This window comes from Bufo gargarizans, chromosome 4 (assembly GCF_014858855.1).
Source record: "Bufo gargarizans isolate SCDJY-AF-19 chromosome 4, ASM1485885v1, whole genome shotgun sequence".
Classification (NCBI taxonomy): Eukaryota; Metazoa; Chordata; class Amphibia; order Anura; family Bufonidae; genus Bufo; species Bufo gargarizans.
This window is the reverse complement of record NC_058083.1, coordinates 72,094,853-72,118,678: the sequence shown is the minus strand read 5'-3', so window position 1 is coordinate 72,118,678 and position 23,826 is coordinate 72,094,853.

Genomic DNA, 23,826 nt, shown 5'->3' with positions numbered 1-23,826 from the left:
TGACCTGTGGAAGACAGTAATAGGTTAACCATTAATGTGTGGCGAGGAGATAGATAACAGTCTAGAATATGTGCTGTGCACTACAGATGAGCAAATCGATTCTTCAGAAAGAAAATGCAACTTGATATATTTTTTATTTATTTGATTTATCAGGAGGAGAGAGAGAAAAAGCCAATGACTGCCCTCAATTGTCATGTATCCCTAAGCAGAACATCACTAATGAATCACATGCCATAAGGACTCCACCACTGAGGCCAGTCATTGGCTACAGCAGTGCACATGACCCCATCTGTCGAGAAGTTTACGGAATAGGGACTGGAAGTCTCCAGAAGGGAGCTAGGGACTGGAGCAGAGTGGTGGGGAACAGATAAGGCTGCCCCAGGCTATCTTTCTGCTGCTGCTGGTGTTGTGGTATCTCTCATCCATATCTAAGCTCCGAGGTGGTACACCAATTAGCAAGCGTTGCTCACCTCCATTTGATAGCTAACCAATACGCAGTATCTGTCTAGCCCTCTCTCGAGCTGCTGTGTCTCTCAGCATTCAGTCTGTGCTGTCACAACGCTTCTCTGTAGAACACTACTATTTATCAAATGTATCTCTCAGGAATTTGCTTTCCAGAGTGGAAATGCCACCCTTTCACTGACCTCTGACTTAGCCCATTTCTTGCCCTGTCTCTGGCAGTTAAACTCTTCCTACCAACAGCTCACAGTTCAGTTTACACAATAAATACCTTATATTTCACATAATAAACAATGTGGTTTACCGCTATTATAAGTGCAGTGCCCATCAACATCTCACCTGAAGCTTCTGCAGAGTGTGTGTCAATCCTCCACCTACCTGCTACTGCTGCTGAATTCTCCTCCTGTTTCTGACAGCTCTCTCTGCTCTCCCCTTCTCTCTGTACTAGAGATAACATTGGGAGATTGTACACAGCAGATCTGTATGAAAAGCGGATCGGCGGGGGTCCCGGGTGTCAGGCCACCACTGATCAGATACTGATGACCTACCCAGAGGATAGGTAATCAGTTAAAAAAATATATAAAACTTGTAGTGCATGAATTCTATTCTCTACCATTCATGATAGATAGATAGATAGATAGATAGATAGATAGATAGATAGATAGATAATCATGCTGAAACATTTAATGTAAGAGTTTTTCATTAATTAAAAATTAATTTAAACATATGATATAGGTTTTATACTGTGGTCACCCACCCCAGACAAAATCTGTTCAAGGATAAAGAGAGGTTGGCGCCTGTGAGATTTATTGCTCATTGCTCTACTGCACTATGTTTAATCGAGGAGTTAAAATATTAAACCTCCTTATTTGAGCTTGCATAAACATAAAAGTCCTATTAGCAGCTTGGCATCCACATATTGTGTCAAACACACCCTCTAAATACTTGAAGAAGGCATTAAGGAATATTCCAACACAAGCTCAGCACAGGAGGATGACATGGAAGACTTGTAGTGATCCTTTCTTTGACATGGAGAAGAGGAACTGTCCACCGGACCTCTTGTAATGAGGGGAGGTTAGTGGGAGGCGAAGCCGGTGGTAAATGCTTGTCACATAGCTTAGTGTGTTTGTATAAGACAGGCAAGTGTGTGAAGGAGTCAGCATGAAGCATCACACCTGGAAGAAAAGACAACTTTCTTCAGCCCATGTTCCATAAGCCTGGCTCCACAAAGTCTAGCCAACATCTGGAATAAATATCAAGAGAGCAGCGCAGCCCTCACTGGCGTTCTCTACTACCTTTGTACTTTTAATGCGAATTGAAAAGCAAAACAGACATCAAGGATATATTTATATAGCTGTCTTCAAGCTGTATATTCCATTCCATCTGCTGCACATGATAACTTTCAAGTGTTTACTGAGAAAAGACCAAGATGTTTAAGTTCTCCATTGTGGAGCGGCTTCACGTTCTTTTTTTTTTTAAGAAGCGTTATCCAGAATGAGGACCGTTAGCTTTTAGGCATAACACTTTAGCAAATTGTGGGCTTAGCACAATAGCATTGTCTGAATCGGTGGTCAGCAAGCTACGGCTCCACATCTGTAGGGAAACTAGAACTTCCAGTATGTCCTGACAGTGCACAGGATGCATTTACTATTTTTCTATGCGGTACAGGGGATAGAAGTTTAATGTAATATTGTTTTCAGATAGAACAATCCGTGTTAATTAATGTTGTAATTAGACAGATGAGCGAAGTATTCAAAACCTCACGAACCGTATTTCTTTGCAAGTAGTGGGTGCACTGACGCCCCCGTCATTGTACCCCTCAGATGTATAGGTCATCAGTAAAAAAAATCCTGGAACACCCTTTTAGATCTGTTAAATAAGTGTAAAAAATTTGCATAACAGTCCCATCCGCAATGGTATGCCCTATGTCCTCATGACCACTGAGGACAGTGATTTGCTACAGTGGTTATATGAATGTATGCAACATCATCACTGCAGGATAACACTGGCAGGGACCGCTAGAACGTTGACACAGTAGCTGCAGGGGGTGTAACTGCTTAGTAATGTTATTTTATTACATTCCCTACTACACTGAAAAAAAATATAAATGCAACACTTTTGGTTTTGCTCCCATTTTGCATGAGCTGAACTCAAAGATCTGAAACATTTTCTATGTGCACAAAAGACCCATTTACTCTCAAATACTGTTCACAAATCTGTCTAAATCTGTGAGCACTTTTCCTTTGCCGAGATAATCCATCCCACCTCACAGGTGTGGCATATCAAGGTGCTGATTAGACAGCATGAATATTGCACAGGTGTGCCTTAGACTGCCCACAATAAAAGGTCACTCTGAAATGTGCAGTTTGATCACACAGCACAATGCCACAGATGTTGCAATGTTTGATGGAGTGTGCAATTGGCATGCTGACTGCAGGAATGTCCACCAGAGCTGTTGCCCATGCAATGAATGTTCATTTCTCTACCATAAGCCATCTCCAAAGGCGTTTCAGAGAATTTGGCAGTAAATACCACTGGACTCACAACCGCAGACCACGTGTAATCACACCAGCCCAGGACCTCCACATCCAGCATGTTCACCTCCATGATCGTCTGAGACCAGCCACCTGGACAGCTGCAGCAACATTCGGTTTGCATAACCAAAGAATTTCTGCACAAACTGTCAGAAACCGTCTCAGGGAAGCTCATCTGCATGCTCGCCATCCTCATCGGGGTCTGGATCTGACTGCAGTTCGTCACGGTTTTCACCGCTCAGGGCAGATGCCAGACAGCATTTGTGGCGTTGTGTGGGTGAGCGGTTTGCTGACGTCAACGTTGAGGATCGAGTGGCCCATGGTGGCGGTGGGGTTATGGTATGGGCAGGCGTATGTTATGGACAATGAACACAAGTACATTTTATTGATGGCATTTTGAATGCACATAGATACCATGATGAGATCCTGAAGCCCACTGTGTGCCATTAATCCACGACCATCACCTCATGTTGCAGCATGATAATGCACGGCCCCATATTGCAAGGTTCTGTACACAATTCCTGGAAGCTGAAAACATCCCAGTTCTTGCATGGCCAGCATACTCACAGGACATGTCACCCATTGAGCATGTTTGGGATGCTCTTGATCGGCATATACGACAGCGTGTTCCAATTCCTGCCAATATTCTGCAACTTCGCACAGCTATTGAAGAGGAGTGGACCAACATTCCACAGGCCACAATCAACAACCTGATCAACTCTATGCAACGGAGATGTGTTGCAAAACTGTGCACATTTCAGAGTGGTCTTTTATTGTGGGCAGTCTAAGGCACACCTGTGCAATATTCATGCTGTCTAATCAGCACCTTGATATGCCACACCTGTGAGGTGGGATGGATTATCTTGGCAAAAGAGAAGTGCTCACTAACACAGATTTAGACAGATTTGTGAACAATGAGTAATGGGTCTTTGGCACACACACAGGGGGTGGGGAAGTGACCACTGAGCTCAACCCGCGCCCCTGTCCCTGCCTACTTGCCTCTCAAGTCCTAGTGACAAGGGACAACTGGTCGACAAACCATCAGCTAGGATAAGTGCAGGGAAGATAGACAAAACATGCAACAGAGTAGTCAAACAAGCCGATTCAGAAACCAAGAGAGCAGCAGGGTACCAGAGGAGCAAGCGGAGGATCATCAGCATAAGCTAAAGTCATAACCAGGAGGAAACGCCAAGACCAAGGCATGAGACGCACGGGTAATCAGAAGACAAGCAGGACCAACAAACCGGGTAAGTAATATCGCAGTAAGGACTTTAATAACAGGCAATCTGTGGCTAGCAGATTGACTATTTAAATAGGGCGCTAGTGGAGTCATGTGACGTGGCCAGCGTCACATGACTCCTGAGTTCCAACACAGCTGAGCGCCAAGTGATCAGCTCGGCACTCAACCCCAGTGTGGTTACCATGGGAACGTGCAACGCCAGGCGCGCTGATGACCCGAGCGCGCCTCGGCCATCCCCGCCTCCTGGAACCATACACAGAGCGCATTGTGACAGTACCACCCCTCCACGCGGGGCCACCGGACCCAAGGCGACAGCTTCTCCGGATGTTCCACATAAAATTTCTTAACAAGTCTAGAGGCATGAACATCCTTAGCTGGTACCCAGGACCTTTCCTCCGGTCCATAGCCTTTCCAGTGCACCGGGTACTGTAAAGAGTTATGGACTCTCCTAACATCCAAGATCTTGGAAACCACAAACTCCTCAGAATCATTAACCAGTACCGGCGGCGGAGCGGACTGTGAAGGAACAACAGGGGCAATATGTTTTTTAAGCAGAGATTTGTGGAAGACATCATGAATGTGGAAAGATTTGGGCAGCTTCAAACGAAAGGATACTGGATTAATTACCTCCGTAATCTTGTACGGACCTGTAAACCAAGGTGCAAACTTTTTGGAGGCCACCTTAAGAGGCACATTTTTAGAAGATAGCCACACCTTCTCCCCAACCTGAAAATCCATCCCCTTAGAACGTTTCCTATTAGCTTTGATTTTTTTATTATTTTGAGCTTTTTCTGGGTTCAACTGAACCCGAGCCCAAATTGTGCACAGTTCTGATGAGACCTTATCTGCCTCGGGGTTAGATGAGGAGACGGATGACCCAGAATGAAAACGAGGATGGAAGCCTCTGACAGAAGGCTCCCCAAAATCTAGACACAAACTGGACACCCCTATCAGATAGAATGTTCTCGGGAATACGTGCAAACGTACAATTTGTTGAAGCTTAGCAAGCGGAACTAAATGTACCATCTTACTGAACCTATCGACCACTACCCAAACCACAGTTTTACCCTCTGCAGGTGGCAAGTCCATGATGAAATCCATAGAAATATGAGACCAGGGTCTTCTGGGAATGGGTAGGGGTCGCATCTCACCAGCAGGGCGAGTTCTAGGGGTTTTAGACTTGGCACACACCTCGCAGGCCAACACAGAGGACCTGACATCCTTTAATAGGGTGGGCCACCAGTAAGACCTAGATATCAGCTCTTTAGTACTCTCGATACCAGGATGTCCACACAAAACAGAATCATGACACTCACCCAACAGCCGGAGATGGAATTGTTCGCTGATAGAGTTGAGCGAACACCTGGATGTTCGGGTTCGAGAAGTTCGGCCGAACATCCCGGAAATGTTCGGGTTCGAACCCGAACCCCATTGAAGTCAATGGGGACCCGAACTTTTCGGCACTAAAAAGGCTGTAAAACAGCCCAGGAAAGAGCTAGAGGGCTGCAAAAGGCAGCAACATGTAGGTAAATCCCCTGCAAACAAATGTGGATAGGGAAATGAATTAAAATAAAAATTAAATAAATAAAAATTAACCAAAATCAATTGGAGAGAGGTTCCATAGCAGAGAATCTGGCTTCCCGTCACCCACCACTGGAACAGTCCATTCTCAGATATTTAGGCCCCGGCACCCAGGCAGAGGAGAGAGGTCCCGTAACAGAGAATCTGTCTTCATGTCAGCAGAGAATTAGTCTGCATGTCATAGCAGAGAATGAGGCTTCACGTCAGCCACCACTGCAACAGTCCATTGGCATATATTTAGGCCTAGCACACAGGCAGAGCAGAGAGGTCCCGTAACAGAGAATCTGTCTTCATGTCAGCAGAGAATCAGTCTGCATGTCATAGCAGAGAATGAGGCTTCACGTCACCCACCACTGCAACAGTCCATTGGCATATATTTAGGCCTAGCACACAGGCAGAGCAGAGAGGTCCCGTAACAGACAATCTGGCTTCATGTCAGCAGAGAATCAGTCTGCATGTCATAGCAGAGAATCAGGCTTCACGTCAGCCACCACTGCAACAGTCCATTGTCATAAATTTAGGCCCAGCACCCTAGGCAGAGGAGAGAGGTCCCGTAACAGACAATCTGGCTTCATGTCAGCAGAGAATTAGTCTGCATGTCATAGCAGAGAATCAGGCTTCATGTCAGCCACCACTGCAACAGTCCATTGGCATATATTTAGGCCCAGCACCCAGGCAGAGGAGGGAGGTCCCGTAACAGAGAATCTGTCTTCATGTCAGCAGAGAATCAGTCTGCATGTCATAGCAGAGAATGAGGCTTCACGTCAGCCACCACTGCAACAGTCCATTGGCATATATTTAGGCCTAGCACACAGGCAGAGGAGAGGTTCATTCAACTTTGGGTAGCCTCGCAATATAATGGTAAAATGAAAATAAAAATAGGATTGAATGAGGAAGTGCCCTGGAGTCCAATAATATATGGTTATGGGGAGGTAGTTAATGTCTAATCTGGACAAGGGACGGACAGGTCCTGTGGGATCCATGCCTGGTTCATTTTTATGAACGTCAGCTTGTCCACATTGGCTGTAGACAGGCGGCTGCGTTTGTCTGTAATGACGCCCCCTGCCGTGCTGAATACACGTTCAGACAAAACGCTGGCTGCCGGGCAGGCCAGCACCTCCAAGGCATAAAAGGCTAGCTCTGGCCACGTGGACAATTTAGAGACCCAGAAGTTGAATGGGGCCGAACCATCAGTCAGTACGTGGAGGGGTGTGCACACGTACTGTTCCACCATGTTAGTGAAATGTTGCCTCCTGCTAACACGTTGCGTATCAGGTGGTGGTGCAGTTAGCTGTGGCGTGTTGACAAAAGTTTTCCACATCTCTGCCATGCTAACCCTGCCCTCAGAGGAGCTGGTCGTGACACAGCTGCCTTGGCGACCTCTTGCTCCTCCTCTGCCTTGGCCTTGGGCTTCCACTTGTTCCCCTGTGACATTTGGGAATGCTCTCAGTAGCGCGTCTACCAACGTGCGCTTGTACTCGCGCATCTTCCTATCACGCTCCAGTGCAGGAAGTAAGGTGGGCACATTGTCTTTGTAGCGTGGATCCAGCAGGGTGGCAACCCAGTAGTCCGCACAGGTTAAAATGTGGGCAACTCTGCTGTCGTTGCGCAGGCACTGCAGCATGTAGTCGCTCATGTGTGCCAGGCTGCCCAGGGGTAAGGACAAGCTGTCCTCTGTGGGAGGCGTATCGTCATCGTCCTGCCTTTCCCCCCAGCCACGCACCAGTGATGGACCCGAGCTGCGTTGGGTGCCACCCCGCTGTGACCATGCTTCATCCTCATCCTCCTCCACCTCCTCCTCATCCTCGTCCTCCTCGTCCTCCAGTAGTGGGCCCTGGCTGGCCACATTTGTACCTGGCCTCTGCTGTTGCCAAAAACCTCCCTCTGAGTCACTTCGAAGAGACTGGCCTGAAAGTGCTAAAAATGACCCCTCTTCCTCCTCCTCCTCCTCCTCCTCCTGGGCCACCTCCTCTTCCATCATCGCCCTAAGTGTTTTCTCAAGGAGACATAGAAGTGGTATTGTAACGCTGATAACGGTGTCATCGCCACTGGCCATGTTGGTGGAGTACTCGAAACAGCGCAACAGGGCACACAGGTCTCGCATGGAGGCCCAGTCATTGGTGGTGAAGTGGTGCTGTTCTGTAGTGCGACTGACCCGTGCGTGCTGCAGCTGAAACTCCACTATGGCCTGCTGCTGCTCGCACAGTCTGTCCAGCATGTGCAAGGTGGAGTTCCACCTGGTGGGCACGTCGCATATGAGGCGGTGAGCGGGAAGGCCGAAGTTACGCTGTAGCGCAGACAGGCGAGCAGCAGCAGGATGTGAACGCCGGAAGCGCGAACAGACGGCCCGCACTTTATGCAGCAGCTCTGACATGTCGGGGTAGTTGTGAATGAACTTCTGCACCACCAAATTCAGCACATGCGCCAAGCAAGGGATGTGCGTCAAATTGGCTAGTCCCAGAGCTGCAACGAGATTTCGACCATTATCACACACCACCAGGCCGGGCTTGAGGCTCACCGGCAGCAACCACTCGTCGGTCTGTTGTTCTATACCCCGCCACAACTCCTGTGCGGTGTGGGGCCTGTCCCCCAAACATATGAGTTTCAGAATGGCCTGCTGACGTTTACCCCGGGCTGTGCTGAAGTTGGTGGTGAAGGTGTGTGGCTGACTGGATGAGCAGGTGGAAGAAGAGGAGGAGGAAGCCGAGAAGGAGGAGGTGGCAACAGGAGGCAAAGAATGTTGCCCTGCGATCCTTGGCGGCGGAAGGACGTGCGCCAAACAGCTCTCCGCCTGGGGCCCAGCTGCCACTACATTTACCCAGTGTGCAGTTAGGGAGATATAGCGTCCCTGGCCGTGCTTACTGGTCCACGTATCTGTGGTTAGGTGGACCTTGCCACAGATGGCGTTGCGCAGTGCACACTTGATTTTATCGGATACTTGGTTGTGCAGGGAAGGCACGGCTCTCTTGGAGAAGTAGTGCCGGCTGGGAACAACATACTGTGGGACAGCAAGCGACATGAGCTGTTTGAAGCTGTCTGTGTCCACCAGCCTAAATGACAGCATTTCATAGGCCAGTAGTTTAGAAATGCTGGCATTCAGGGCCAGGGATCGAGGGTGGCTAGGTGGGAATTTACGCTTTCTATCAAATGTTTGTGAGATGGAGAGCTGAACGCTGGCGTGTGACATGGTTGAGACGCTTGGTGACGGAGGTGGTGGTGGTGGTGTTGGTGGTACATCCCCTGTTTGCTGGGCGGCAGGTGCCAACGTTCCTCCAGAGGCGGAGGAAGAGGCCGAGGCGGCAGCAGCAGAATAGGCCGAGGCGGCAGCAGCAGAAGAGGTAGCAGGGGGAGCCTGAGTGACTTCCTTGGTTTTAAGGTGTTTACTCCACTGCAGTTCATGCTTTGCATGCAGGTGCCTGGTCATGCAGGTTGTGCTCAGGTTCAGAACGTTAATGCCTCGCTTCAGGCTCTGATGGCACAGCGTGCAAACCACTCGGGTCTTGTCGTCAGCACATTGTTTGAAGAAGTGCCATGCCAGGGAACTCCTTGAAGCTGCCTTTGGGGTGCTCGGTCCCAGATGGCGGCGGTCAGTAGCAGGCGGAGTCTCTTGGCGGCGGGTGTTCTGCTTTTGCCCACTGCTCCCTCTTTTGCTACGCTGTTGGCTCGGTCTCACCACTGCCTCTTCCTCCGAACTGTGAAAGTCAGTGGCACGACCTTCATTCCATGTGGGGTCTAGGACCTCATCGTCCCCTGCATCGTCTTCCACCCAGTCTTGATCCCTGACCTCCTGTTCAGTCTGCACACTGCAGAAAGACGCAGCAGTTGGCACCTGTGTTTCGTCATCATCAGAGACATGCTGAGGTGGTATTCCCATGTCCTCATCATCAGGAAACATAAGTGGTTGTGCGTCAGTGCATTCTATGTCTTTCACCGCTGGGGAAGGGCTAGGTGGATGCCCTTGGGAAACCCTGCCAGCGGAGTCTTCAAACAGCATAAGAGACTGCTGCATAACTTGAGGCTGAGACAGTTTCCCTGGTATGCATGGGGGTGATGTGACAGACTGATGGGGTTGGTTTTCAGGCGCCATCTGTGCGCTTTCTGCAGAAGACTGGGTGGGAGATAATGTGAACGTGCTGGATCCACTGTCGGCCACCCAATTGACTAATGCCTGTACCTGCTCAGGCCTTACCATCCTTAGAACGGCATTGGGCCCCACCATATATCGCTGTAAATTCTGGCGGCTACTGGGACCTGAGGTAGTTGGTACACTAGGACGTGTGGATGTGGCAGAACGGCCACGTCCTCTCCCAGCACCAGAGGGTCCACTAACACCACCACGACCATGTCCACGTCCGCGTCCCTTACTAGATGTTTTTCTCATTGTTATGGTTCACCACAACAACAAATATATTATTTGGCCCAATGTATTGTATTCAAATTCAGCGGGATATAAATTTGAGGCCTAGTATTTAGGCGCTGGGTGACCGGTATGGATTTAGTGACAGAATTAGACTTGGAAATGCACAGAAGCGTGTGTGTGAAGTTATTCTGAATGACCCTATGTGCACCTTCAATATGATCTACCCTTTAGGGATAGATTTCAAATAGCTCTGATATAGCAGAAACGACTAAATTATGAAATTGCTAAATTGGGAATTGTATTTCAACCCAGAACAAAAAATGTGCTTTGACGGACACTAAATAACTTTCCCAGCCACAACAGGACAGCGGTAACGAGAGATTTAGCGGGATATAAATTTGAGGCCTAGTATTTAGGCGCTGGGTGACAGGTATGGGTTTAGTGACAGAATTAGATTTGGAAATGCACAGTAGCGGGTGTGTGAAGTTATTCTGAATGACCCTATGTGCACCTTGAATATTATATACCCTTTTAGGGATAGATTTCAAATAGCTCTGATATAGCAGAAACCACTAAATTATGAAATTGCTAAATTGGGAATTGTATTTCAACCCAGAACAAGAAATGTGCTTGAACGGACACTAAATAACTCGCCCAGCTACAGCACTAAGGACAGATTTAGCGGGATATAAATTTGAGGCCTAGTATTTAGGCGCTGGGTGACAGGTATGGGTTTAGTGACAGAATTAGATTTGGAAATGCACAGTAGCGGGTGTGTGAAGTTATTCTGAATGACCCTATGTGCACCTTGAATATTATATACCCTTTTAGGGATAGATTTCAAATAGCTCTGATATAGCAGAAACCACTAAATTATGAAATTGCTAAATTGGGAATTGTATTTCAACCCAGAACAAGAAATGTGCTTGAACGGACACTAAATAACTCGCCCAGCTACAGCACTAGGGACAGATTTAGCGGGATATAAATTTGAGGCCTAGTATTTAGGCGCTGGGTGACAGGTATGGGTTTAGTGCCAGAATTAGACTTGGAAATACACAGTAGCGGGTGTGTGTGAAGTTATTCTGAATGACCCAATGTGCACCTTGAATATTATATACCCTTTTAGGGATAGATTTCAAATAGCTCTGATATAGCAGAAACCACTAAATTATGAAATTGCTAAATTGGGAATTGTATTTCAACCCAGAACAAGAAATGTGCTTGAACGGACACTAAATAACTCGCCCAGCTACAGCACTAAGGACAGATTTAGCGGGATATAAATTTGAGGCCTAGTATTTAGGCGCTGGGTGACAGGTATGGGTTTAGTGCCAGAATTAGACTTGGAAATACACAGTAGCGGGTGAAGTTATTCTGAATGACCCAATGTGCACCTTGAATATTATATACCCTTTTAGGGATAGATTTCAAATAGCTCTGATATAGCAGAAACCACTAAATTATGAAATTGCTAAATTGGGAATTGTATTTCAACCCAGAACAAGAAATGTGCTTGAACGGACACTAAATAACTCGCCCAGCTACAGCACTAGGGACAGATTTAGCGGGATATAAATTTGAGGCCTAGTATTTAGGCGCTGGGTGACAGGTATGGGTTTAGTGCCAGAATTAGACTTGGAAATACACAGTAGCGGGTGTGTGTGAAGTTATTCTGAATGACCCAATGTGCACCTTGAATATTATATACCCTTTTAGGGATAGATTTCAAATAGCTCTGATATAGCAGAAACCACTAAATTATGAAATTGCTAAATTGGGAATTGTATTTCAACCCAGAACAAGAAATGTGCTTGAACGGACACTAAATAACTCGCCCAGCTACAGCACTAAGGACAGATTTAGCGGGATATAAATTTGAGGCCTAGTATTTAGGCGCTGGGTGACAGGTATGGGTTTAGTGACAGAATTAGATTTGGAAATGCACAGTAGCGGGTGTGTGAAGTTATTCTGAATGACCCTATGTGCACCTTGAATATTATATACCCTTTTAGGGATAGATTTCAAATAGCTCTGATATAGCAGAAACCACTAAATTATGAAATTGCTAAATTGGGAATTGTATTTCAACCCAGAACAAGAAATGTGCTTGAACGGACACTAAATAACTCGCCCAGCTTCAGCACTAGGGACAGATTTAGCGGGATATAAATTTGAGGCCTAGTATTTAGGCGCTGGGTGACAGGTATGGGTTTAGTGCCAGAATTAGACTTGGAAATACACAGTAGCGGGTGTGTGTGAAGTTATTCTGAATGACCCAATGTGCACCTTGAATATTATATACCCTTTTAGGGATAGATTTCAAATAGCTCTGATATAGCAGAAACCACTAAATTATGAAATTGCTAAATTGGGAATTGTATTTCAACCCAGAACAAGAAATGTGCTTGAACGGACACTAAATAACTCGCCCAGCTACAGCACTAAGGACAGATTTAGCGGGATATAAATTTGAGGCCTAGTATTTAGGCGCTGGGTGACAGGTATGGGTTTAGTGCCAGAATTAGACTTGGAAATACACAGTAGCGGGTGTGTGTGAAGTTATTCTGAATGACCCAATGTGCACCTTGAATATTATATACCCTTTTAGGGATAGATTTCAAATAGCTCTGATATAGCAGAAACCACTAAATTATGAAATTGCTAAATTGGGAATTGTATTTCAACCCAGAACAAGAAATGTGCTTGAACGGACACTAAATAACTCGCCCAGCTACAGCACTAGGGACAGATTTAGCGGGATATAAATTTGAGGCCTAGTATTTAGGCGCTGGGTGACAGGTATGGGTTTAGTGCCAGAATTAGACTTGGAAATACACAGTAGCGGGTGTGTGTGAAGTTATTCTGAATGACCCAATGTGCACCTTGAATATTATATACCCTTTTAGGGATAGATTTCAAATAGCTCTGATATAGCAGAAACCACTAAATTATGAAATTGCTAAATTGGGAATTGTATTTCAACCCAGAACAAGAAATGTGCTTGAACGGACACTAAATAACTCGCCCAGCTACAGCACTAAGGACAGATTTAGCGGGATATAAATTTGAGGCCTAGTATTTAGGCGCTGGGTGACCGGTATGGATTTAGTGACAGAATTAGACTGGGATATGGCCAAAAAATAAACAGACTATTGCTGGTTAAATGCACTTGGTGTGACAGCTTCACCCTGATGTAGGCTTTAGCCAAAAAACAACCACACCATTGAGGGTTAAATGCACTTGGTGACAGGCGCAGCTTGCCCCTGATTTAGTATATGGCCAAAAAATGAACAGACTATTGCTGGTTAAATGCACTTGGTGTGACAGCTTCACCCTGATGTAGGCTTTAGCCAAAAAAACAACCACACCATTGAGGGTTAAATGCACTTGGTGACAGGCGCAGCTTGCCCCTGATTTTGTATATGGCCAAAAAATGAACAGACTATTGCTGGTTAAATGCACTTGGTGTGACAGCTTCACCCTGATGTAGGCTTTAGCCAAAAAACAACCACACCATTGAGGGTTAAATGCACTTGGTCGCAGCTTGTGCTGGCGCACCACAAGACACAAAATGGCCGCCGATCACCCCAGAAAAATGTGACTGACAAACGGTCTGGGCAGCCTAAAAACAGTGAGCAATTGAGGATCAGCAGCTCAATGATCCACAGCTGCAGATCGATCAGTTAATCAAGTCCTTTGGAGGAGTTAATCTGCCTAATCTCGCCCTACTGTCGCAGCCGCAACCTCTCCCTACGCTAATCAGAGCAGAGTGACGGGCGGCGCTATGTGACTCCAGCTTAAATAGAGGCTGGGTCACATGGTGCTCTGGCCAATCACAGCCATGCCAATAGTAGGCATGGCTGTGATGGCCTCTTGGGGCAAGTAGTATGACGCTTGTTGATTGGCTGCTTTGCAGCCTTTCAAAAAGCGCCAAGAAAGCGTCACAAAAGCGCGAAGAAAGCGACGAACACCGAACCCGAACCCGGACTTTTACGAAAATGTCCGGGTTCGGGTCCGTGTCACGGACACCCCAAAATTCGGTACGAACCCGAACTATACAGTTCGAGTTCGCTCATCCCTATTCGCTGACAAACAACTTATCTGTTGGTGTGGGTGTCGGGGCCAGATGTTGTTTGGCCTTACTAAGAACCGTAAGACATTGGGACACGGCTGCTAAAAATACATTAGCTAGCTATATGGTTTAAGGCGGTGCGTCCGTCGGCTAATAGGCACAAAAACTCAGAGATAGAGCATTGGCCTTCACGTTCTTACTTCCTGGCCTGAAAGTGATGGAGAAATTAAAACGTGTAAAAAACAATGCCCATCTGGCTTGACGGGGATTCAACCTCTTATTTTTGTGATCAATAACAACGGTGACACAATGTTTAGCCCCCTAAAGAAAATGCCTCCACTCCTCAAACGCCCATTTAATGGCCAGCAATTCACGATTCCCCACGTCATAATTTATCTGGGTTGGAGAAAATTTTCTGTAAAAGAAGGCACAAGGCCTTAAATTGGTAAGATTAGAGGGGCCTTGTGAGCGGACTGCCCCCTACTCCGTCCTCTGAGGCATCCACCTCCACAATGAAAGGTCTCTGTTGATCCAGCTGAATCAAAACAGGAGCGCTACTGAAGGCCTTTTTAAGAATTTGAAATGCTTCAGTAGCTTCAACAGACCAGTTATCCAGATCCGCCCCTTTTTTGGTGAGGTCGGTCAAGGGTCTAGCAATTACTGAAAAATTCTTTATAAATCTACGGTAATGATTAGAGAACCCTAAAAAACATTGTAAGGCCTTTAAAGACGATGGTCTTACCCAGTCCATAATTGCTAATACCTTGCTAGTTTCCATTTTAAAAGCCTGAGGAGTGAGAACATACCCGAGATACAAAATCTCTTGTACCCCAAAAACACATTTCTCCTGTTTGGCAGCCAATTGATTCTTCCTCAAAACCTCCAACACTTGTTTAACATGAGACACATGACTCTCAAAATCAGGGGGAAAAAATCTAATAATCAACAAGGTAGACAATCACAAATTTACCCAAGAATTCTCTGAAAATATCATTAATACAATTTTGGAACACCACTGGCGCATTGCTGAGTCCAAAAGGCATTACAAGATATTTAAAGTGTCCAGCTGGAGTATTGAAAGCTGTCTTCCACTCGTCTCCCTCCTTAATTCGAATTAAGTTATATGCCCCTTTCAAATAAATTTTTTGAGAACCAGGAAGCCCCCAGTACTTGGTTAAACAGATCGAGAATCAATGGGAGGAAGTATTGATTCTTAATCGTAATCTTATTTAACTCCCAATAATCTATACAAGGTCTGAGGCCTCCATCTTTCTTTTTGACAAAGAAAAATCCCGCCCCCATAGGAGATACGGAAGGCCTAATGTGTCCTTTACTGAGACTCTCTTTAACATAATCCTCCATGGCCTTCCGTTCAGGTCTAGAAAGATTATAGATGCGTCCCTTAGGAAACCTGGCATCCTCTACCAATTCAATGGCGCAATTGTAAGACCCATGGGGCGGTAGCGACTCGGGTTTCGAGGAGGAGAATACATCCATATATTCTCTTATGACTAAAGACAATGTATCGGATTCTGCTGAGATCCCCGCTTTCACCACAGACAAGCACGAGCCGCATCCACCCCCCCCATTTCACCAGTTCCCCCTTGGTCCAGTCAATAATGGGATTATGTAAATTGGAGCCAAGGCATACCCAGTACTACCTCTACTGGTAAGTTTTCAAGAACCAACAGGGAGCAGATTTTGGAGTGACACACCCCCACAGTCAAGGATATCTCAGGGGTGGAATACGTCATGGTACCAACCACCAGGGGGGTGGAATTGATAGCCATGATGTGGATGGGAGTGGGTAGTGTCAAAATCGGAATACCCAACCCTAATGCAAATTTCTAATCAATAAAGTTGGCAGCAGAACCAGAGTCGATAAAAGCATTACCAGAACATTTGTTATTTCCCATGGAGACAGTAATGGGTACTAGTAACATACTCTTGACCATGTTAGGAAATACCTGGTTCTTAAGCTCTCCCGTCTTGGTAGATTTACCGGAGGAAGGTTTTTTGGAGCACTGGTTAATCCAATGGTCTGAGTCTCCACAATAGATACAAGCCCCTCGTCGGCGACGCTGATCTCTACGAGTCATCCCGACCTGCATGGGTTCCTTAGAAGAGAAATCGGCTCTGCTCATAGGACAGACCTCTGGCTGGACCACCTCCTGGTGAAAAAGCAAACGTTCCTGCCATCTCTCTCTAACACGTCTGTCAAGTTGAACAACGAGTATCATAGTCTCCTCCAATGTCTCAGGAAGCTGGTAGTTTACTAATAGGTCTTTAAGATTTTCGGACAACTTGACCTGAACTGGCTTTTAAGGGTCGGTTCATTCCAGCCAGAGGGGACACACCATCGTCTGAACTGGGTGCAATACTCTTAAGCAGTTTGATCTCCCTGTACCAAAGCTTTAAGAGCGGTTTCAGCTACCATGGCCCTGTCTGGGTCATCATACAATGTTCCCAGGGCCTAAAAGATCCCCTCAATGGAACTGAGACAATTAGTGTCGGAAGGCAAGGAAAAAGCCCAAACCTGGGGGTCCCCCTGTAATCCTGAGATAACTATGCCCACTCGTTGGCTCTCAGAGCCGGATGACAAGGGGTGTAATCTGAAATAAAGCTTACAGTTTTCTTTGAAAGAAACTTTTTACGGTCACCAGAAAATGGTTCCGGAAGCTTAATCTGGGGCTCCATATGATGACTAGATGAATGCGGAGTGCAGGCACTCTGTCCTGACTCATGTAAATGGAGTTTCTCCCCCAATTCCTGAACCATCTGAGTTAAATTAGAAACATTTTCCGTCATGGTAACCAAAGCATTCATTGTATCAGTGGTAATTTGGGGGTGGGGAAATGACCCCTGAGCTCCACCCGCGCCCCTGTCCCTGCCTACTTGCCTCGCAAGTCCTAGTGACAAGGGACAACTGGTCGACAAACCCTCAGCTAGGATAAGTGCAGGGAAGACAGACAAAACATGCAACAGAGTAGTGAAACAAACGAGTCAGAAACCAAGAGAGCAGCACGGTACCAGAGGAGCAAGCAGAGGATCGTCAGGATAAGCCAAAGTCAGAACCAGGAGGAAATCCCAAGATCAAGGGATGAGATGGACGGATAATCAGAAGACAAGCAGGACCAACAAACCGGGTAAGTCACATCGCAATAAGGACCTCAATAACAGGCAATCTGTGGCCAGCAGATTGCCTGTTTAAATAGCGCGCTAGTGGAGTCATGTGACGTGGCCAGAGAGTTCCAACACAGCTGAGCGCCAAGTGATCAGCTGGGCACTCAGCCCCAGGGTCGTTACCACGGGAACGTGCTACGCTGGGCGCGCTGATGACGCAAGCGCGCCTCGGCAATCCCCGCCTCCTGGAACCACGCACAGAGCGCATTCTGATAGTCTTTTGTTGTTTGTAGAAAATGTTTCAGATCTTTGAGTTCAGCTCATGCAAAATGGGGGCAAAACCAAAAGTGTTGTGCTTATATTTTTGCTCAGTGTATTATGCCAACTTTTTACACTCCCAGACAACTAATTTAATTTCTTTCTGTGGCATGGATTACATATTATGTGCATGCACAAATAATATATACAATCGCATGGAAGTTATGGAAGTGTGCTGTCCGTGGTCTCTACAGACAGCCCACGTGCCTATTGACTTTCATGTGTGTATTCACACATCACTGGTTTTCCACGAACTGTGGGTCATAGTGACATCATGGAAGCTTGACCTGTTGTGTCTGTGATAATGGATCCTTCACGCACCTTTATAGACTATGGATCTGTGAGAACAATAGACACAACATGGATGACATCAGTGTTAACCTTTTTTGCAGTAAGTATCCCTTTAGTGGTACGTGCATAGGTATGTATAAATATGTGTATACTATATGAGTGTATGTAATCATGTGTGGGTGCATACATACAGATGTAGCAGGGGTAGCATATGCATGTATATACTGTATGCGTGTTTACAGTATATATGAGTGTCTATATTTGTGTTTTGTATACATACAATATGTCATTGTAAATGTAATCATACATAGGACTGTTCACATCTCATTTATGACATCCATTTAACTTAGGCTAGTTTCCGTCATGGATCTGCAAAAATACTTCTGTTCCTGATAATACAACTGCCTGCATCTGTTATGAACGGATCCGGTTGTATTATCTTCAAAGTAGCAATGACGGATCCATCATGAACTCCATTGAAGGCCAATAGGGGACGGATCAATTTTCTATTGTGTCAGATTGTGTCAGAGAAAACGCTGCTTGCAGAGTTATTCTGTCCTCTATGGGGATGCAGCCAAATGGAACTGAATGCATTCTGGTGCACTCTGTTATGTTCAGTTTTGTCCTCATTGACAATGAATGGGGACAAAACGGAAAAGTTTTCCCCCGAAATTGAGATCCTATGATAGATTTCAATAGCGGGAAGGGAAAGCGCAGATGTGAAAGTAGCCTTATATGAGCCATAATATATACAGTAGGTGAAAATAATGTCTCCAACATGCTATGCAGTGATATCCGTCCCCCATAGGTCCCAGTGTATGAATCCATATATACATTTTTGCTGGACACTGTTATAACGATACATTTTTGTATATGTTACTGTATATATTAGGTGTGTGATTGTATATACTATGTATGCATACAATATATATTCCAGGGCACAGAAAAAATGAAATGAGTTGGAGTATAAAACGTTAGCAGAACAGTAGAGAATGTAATAAAATGATAGAAAAACATTAGTAAGCTGTTACACCCCCTGCAGGTACTGCACCAAAGTTTCAGTGGTCCCTGCCAATGTTGTCCAGCAATGATGATGTCACGTACATTCATATAACCACTGCAGCCAATCACTGGCCTCAGTGGTCATGTGGATATACGGCATATCATTGAATAAAAAGATAGGTAGGTAGGGATCGCTGGACCAATCTGAAGGGCAAAGTAGAGTATAACTCAAACCTTACCATGAGGCTTCCACAATAGCAAACATGGTGCCAGAATAAACTAGTTTTCTAAGGCTTGGGCTACTCAGCAACATGTGTTGCGCAACAATAAGTCATGCGACAAAAAGGGTCAAACTACACTGCAACGTGTGGCGCGACATTTATGTAGCAGCAATGTTGCAGAACATTTTTTGTAATGATAGTCAATAGTGTCGCACTGCGACATGTGACGCCACATTTGCACTAAAATCTAACTTGGATGGATTTTTTGCCACTGTCGTGTCAGAGTCGCAGTATGTTGCATCCAGTAGTGCAACACCATTGACTCATTGACTATCATTACAAAAAATGTTGCGGGACTTTTCTATGCTGTGTAGCCCTAGCCTAAACCTAGATGCTGCAAGTGAACTGACATCTCCAGAACTTCATCTGGATTGTACATAACAAGTGGATTTTCAAAGATATCCATGTTACTATGGTCTCCGCCTTATCTGCAGAAAATACAGGTTGACATAGTTCAACAAGGCAATAGACTAAAGAGCATATAACATTATTGTCGCCAAATGAGAAGAAATAATGAGAACTACAATATGCAACAGAGGAAAATAAGAGGGGGAGAATCCCAAAAACAGATACTGCCACACAGGGCAGTACTGCAGTCAGGGACCCAGAGCAGCTGCGGGGCCCAGCTACTTCAATCTCTAACCTTTGCAACCTGATTCATATTTTTTTCAGTGCAGTAAATATTAATAAAGCTGTGGGGCCCCTGTGATTGAGGTCCTCTCCCATCACATAGACTTTTACTAAAGAAACTATTTTGTGAGGATTCGAACCCCAGACCTTCTACATAGCAAGCAGAATAACTACCTCTAGACTATAGCCCTCCCACATTGGGAAGTTGATATATTTTGTGCTTAAAAAACACATATCATTTTCTCTTCACAGGCACAATATGAAATAAATTGTGAGTTACTGAAATGAAGGAAAAATATTTGTGTCATTTTTATTTTCGCTGTTTACTCATCACCATAAATAATGTGTTCACTATATTGTACAGGTTATTATAATTACAGGTTTGTCAAATACTGTTTTGTGGTATTTAATTACAAACACACATGTATTATAATGGTTTTTGCTCCAATATTTTTATAGCAGGGGAAAGTTAATACAAGGCACTTACTAATGTATTGTGATTGTCCATATTGTCTCCTTTGCTGGCTGGATTCATTTTTCCATCACATTACGGTATATACTGTACTGCTCATTTCCTTGTTTACGACCACCCTGCAATCCAGTAGCGGTGGTCGTGCTTGCACACTATAGAAAAAAAGCACTAGCCTATGTGAGCTCCCACGGGCCCGGCCACCAGAGAAGCCAGTGCTTTTTCCAATAGTGTGCAAGCATGACCACCCCCGATAGATTATAGGGTGGTCGTAACCATAGAAACAAACAGTGTATAATGTGATGGAAAAATAAATCAAGCCAGCAAAGGAGACAATATGGACAATGACAATACATTAATAAGTGACTTGTATTAACTTTCTCTACATGATAAATGCCACTTGCTGAAGTGAGACGACCCCTTTAAGGCACATGGGTGTGATTCCTAGTACTTACCTTTGCAATATATTTAGCAAAGGTTTTATTTTCCATCTCTTTTCTTTTAAAAGTTGTATGTTTCTGCAAAACTAATATTACTAGAAAAAAATTACAATAAATGTGTTTTGGTAACATTCTTTCTATTAAATATCACAGAACAGTATTTAGTATCCCTGTTATCATGGTAACCCATACCATATAGTGAATACATTAAGATGATCAGTAAACAGCAGAAATAAAAGTTGCCTAATTTTTTCCCCTTCACTTAAGTCATATAGTATTTATTTACACCTCAAAACGTAAGCAGTGAATAGTGTAAGTGACACTTATGTAATTTTTATCTTCATACTCACTTTTCTGACACTGTGCTCCCACAAATCAGCAGTAAAGTGCATTGAGAGGACTCCTGAGCTGATGCACATAATGGAGAGGACTCAAAGAGTCCTTTACATGCATTTTACTGCAGACATGTGCAAAGTTAATAGGTCAGATAATAACTCTGACCAACTTACAGGTTTGACAAGTTATAGTAAAAAAATTATTTGATATACAAAATTTCCATACTTTAAGCTTTTAAGAGGCGCAACAATGACATTGATCTTAAAGGCCCAAATTATTATCCTTGGGGACAATTCAGCAGAGGTTACAAGGAGATGAAACATTTTTTCTCCAAGCCTAAGGTTTGTATAAAGAGCAAGCATAAAGATCTTTCACAGATATGTCACCTACACTATAGCAGTGGAGGCCCTGGAAGAACTGGAGAGAGAGCTTCCTTCAACCACATTAGCCCTCATCTCTCTCCTTGAGACTTGAGGTCTCTGCCACCACTGGGACCGGTCTCTCATATCATACCACTTGAGGAACAGCATCTGTAAAAGACTACAAAATGCCCACACTTAAATTTTGTTATGAATGGAACTAGCATCTCGGCTCATGTTCATTTTAATGATGCTTGTGATGATTAGATAGATAGATAATCTGGAAGCACCACATCCAACTTGAACAAAAAAGGGTGCACGGCCGAAGGGACTAGACTATTGCCCAATACACAAAGTAGCAAAAAGGCAGCACTGCAAAATCTGTAAGAAAATAAAGAAAATGCTTTTATTCACCCATGTGGATACGCAACGTTTCGGCTCAACACTAGAGCCTCTCTCAAGCAGTTATATATGTGAACTAGCGATCGACCGATCATCGGAGTTACCGATATTATCGTCCGATATTCATGATTTTCAAAGTTATTGGTATCGGCATCTCACCTTGCCGATATGCCCATAATGCGTCCAACGCGCTATCACAGAACATGAGCATGCTGCTGTCAGCGCACAGGGGAGAAGGAGTCATTTTCTCCCTCCCCCTGTGCCGCGCTGCCAATGAGGAGAGACGGGAGGAGGAGGGGTGGGCGCACTGCGCCACCAATGAGAGGACAGAGCATACAGCGTGCAACAGAGCGGCACCCAGAAATAATAGTAAGTGCAGGGACATTCCTGCATTAACCCCTACATGTTCTGCTACTTAGTTTATTATGTTTGGACCCATGAAAGGTCCTCTTTAACGTTTAATACAAATACAGGAGGCTGGGTACAGAATCGCATAGCCGTCGCCCAGCCTCTATGAAAGGAAGCTGTGATCAGCGGCAGTTAACCCCTCAGGTGCCGCACAGGAGGGGTTAACTGCTGCCGCTGATCGCAGCTCCCTGTCAGAGGCAGGGTGCCGGCTGTGTGATTCTGCCGCCGACACACTGCCTCCTGTATTAAACGTTAATTATTATTGGTTGTGCAGTGCACCCCCCAACCCCCCCAGTATTAAAATCATTGGTGTCAGCTTCCGATCGGAGCCCCAGCAGTGTAATTCCGGGGCTCTGATTGGTTACTATGGCAGCCAGGATGCTACTGAAGCCCTGGCTGCCATGGTCAGCTCCCTGCTGCTGTGTGCACAAAGCCCAGGGCAGCAGGGACAGCGTGAGCTCCTATTCACCCTGATAGATCTCTATCAGGGTGAATAGGACAAGGGATTAAAAGATCCCAGGTTCTAGCCCCTAAGGGGGGAAATAGTAATTTAAAAAAAAGTAAAAAAAAACCCCACCAAAATATTAAGTATAAATCACCCCCTTTTCCAATAATATATAAACAATAAATAAATAAATATATCACATATTGCCATGTCCAAAAAGTTCAAACTATTAAAATATTTTCAAAATCTGCTATGTGGTGAACACTGTAACAGAAAAATGTTTTTTGTTTTTTTTTAAATGAAAATGCACAGAATATTGGTATAAATTATCGGCTATCGGCCTGAAAGTTCACAGGTTAATTAATTATTAATTATCATATCCCTATACATAATACAGTGAGTACACCAAATCACATAATACCATAGTATCAGTATTATACCATAGAGTAATATGCATTTCAAAATATGATTACACCTGTATACTTCATATGCAAATGATTATTAAATGAATAGTCAAAAGATTAGGCTCACCAGGGGATAAACAACATGTGTGCACGCCGATGACGGCGTTCACCTGACGCCAATGCACATGTTAAGGAAAAAAAGAGGAGGCAGAGGAAAGCCAAAAGTGTATTAAGCATGTCTGATGTGCACTCTGCCACTCTGGAATGTGCGGCAGCCATCTCGGAAAAGGGAGAACAAAAGGGCAAAATGTTCTATAGTCAGTAATCACTGACAAGCGCCCTATTACTATGGCGCTGACACCCTATTGAAAAAGGGCAAACATGCTTGTAGAGCAATTACAGAGGGCTGGCATATATTAAATTTAACTAAATATAGGAAATAGACGAGTATTTAAAAAATAATACTGGATACTTAAGTTCTTAAGTCAACCAGAAACAGAGGGGTCTCCTCATTAAAATGGTAACGGTGTGTAAATAATGTGGCATTACCAAAGAAGTGAAGAAAGAGGTGATCACTCTGTAGAGACGGCCCCTAACAGTCAGGAAACTAAATGGTTGGACAACCGCACAAGTGTGGAGCGACACCCCTTATAGGCCCCCCAGTAGACA